The sequence below is a fragment of the Dipodomys ordii genome, unplaced genomic scaffold, assembly GCF_000151885.1.
Source record: "Dipodomys ordii isolate 6190 unplaced genomic scaffold, Dord_2.0 Scaffold111, whole genome shotgun sequence".
Lineage (NCBI taxonomy): Eukaryota > Metazoa > Chordata > Mammalia > Rodentia > Heteromyidae > Dipodomys > Dipodomys ordii.
In genome coordinates, this window is record NW_012267327.1 from 6,722,733 (window position 1) to 6,724,548 (window position 1,816).

Sequence of the window (1,816 nt, forward strand, 5' to 3'; positions counted from 1 at the left end):
AATGGGGCAATGTCATTCTTTCTGACAGAGGCATAGAATTCCATTGTGTATATATACCACATTTTCTTGATCCATTCATCTACTGAGGGGCATCTTGGTTGGCTCCATGCAATTGTTTCTAACATATTTATAAGATGATTTCTTTGTTGCTTTGTATGTCCCTCTCCACAGTATAACCCCTGCATTCACTGTATTTGATGTTGGTATAATTTGTAGAGGGGAAGGGAAAAAACAAATGGTTTAGGGATACAGGTGGACCCAATGCAACAATGAGATGTACAAATCATTATACTGAAAAACAAAGTTTACAACTTTGGCCGGGGTGGGTGGGGGGGAGGAGTGGGGAGCTGGGAGTGGGGGGGAGATGGAAAGGGATGGGAAGGGGAAACAAAGGAGGAGGCAACAATGCTTAATAAGAAATGTACTCACTATCTTGCCCATGTAATTGTAACCCCTCTGTATGGTATTTTCACAATAAAAAAAAAGAAATGCTTATGATTTTATGGTGCTTATGGTCACTCTTTGGCCTAATTACAGAAGTTAATAATAAAAATGCCAAAGATTCCCCTTGCATCATACAATTGTTGGCTCAAGTCTGCAGTAGTAATGCTTAAGATTTTAAAGATACTAATTTTCTTTGACGAAACGCCAAAATGAATTATATTTGGCTGTATTAACAACATAGAAACATACCTTCTATAAAATGTTAGATACACTGTGAAATGCTTAGCTTCTATATAGTTCTGTAGCAACCCAAAAACATTTAGCATATGCAAGAAATGCTTTTATCATTTGTGCTCTATGCTGCCTAACTAGAAGCACACTGGGATATACCACACTAGGACACAAAATAGAGTACCAAAATCCAGGGCTCTGGCTCAGATTCTATCCAGTCACATCAAGAACCAATATTTCATTATATGTACACATGATTCAAAAACCACACTATTGGTGCTGGGAATATAGTTTAATGGTACAGTGCTTGCCTAGCATGCATGAGGCCCTGAGTTCAATTCCTCAGTACCACATAAACAGAAAAAGCCAGAAGTGGCACTGTGGCCTTAAGTGGCAGAGTGCTAGCCTTGAGCAAAAAGAAGCTCAGGAACAGTGCCCAGGCCCTTAGTTCAAGCCCCAGGACTTGGCAAACAAAACAAAACAAAAGAAGCCATAGTATTTGAGTGCCCTGCCTGACACTAATTATTTCCAGACCTGAGGACTACTGCAATTGTATTAAATTTTACCTTATTCCTTAGTTACCCTAGAAAATGAAAGTAAAATACTGGGAGTTTTCCCCCCTAATAAAGGCAAAGTAAGAATACTTCTTTTCTTTTTTGAGAATTTTATATCAACTTCTATAATTATTAAAAACAGAAATCACTAAAATCAGTTATTTTCCACTCTCACCATCTTTTCCCTCACACATATTTCACAATTTGTATTTTTATTTACTTTATTTTTAAAGAAAAGTCTAACAGAAATGGACAAAAGGGTGAACAAATATAGCAGCAGTAGTCAGTAGATACTGAAAATGAATGATACAACTTGTGAGCGGGGATGGGAGGGAAAAACTGTGAGAAAGTGAAGGAAGGAGTAATATTGTCCAAAAAGAAATGTATTCATATACCCTCTGGTATATCACTTTTTATAATAACAATTCAAAGAAGGAAGGAAGAAAAGAGGAAAAAAGTCTATTTTGGTACCTAGTTCTGGTAATACAAGGTCAAGGGCTGAATTTGGTAATGGCTTTATTGTTGGCAGAGTACCAAGGGTAAGACATTAGGAGCAATTGCAATTTATTTATTTATTTTTTTAATTT

General features: G+C 36.7%; 1 protein-coding gene across 1 annotated transcript in view; it reads right to left on the bottom strand.

The window, feature by feature from the left end:
- Positions 1–1,816, bottom strand: part of Spice1 (spindle and centriole associated protein 1) — a 53,314-nt gene that overhangs the window by 3,512 nt on the left and 47,986 nt on the right. The window lies entirely within an intron of this gene.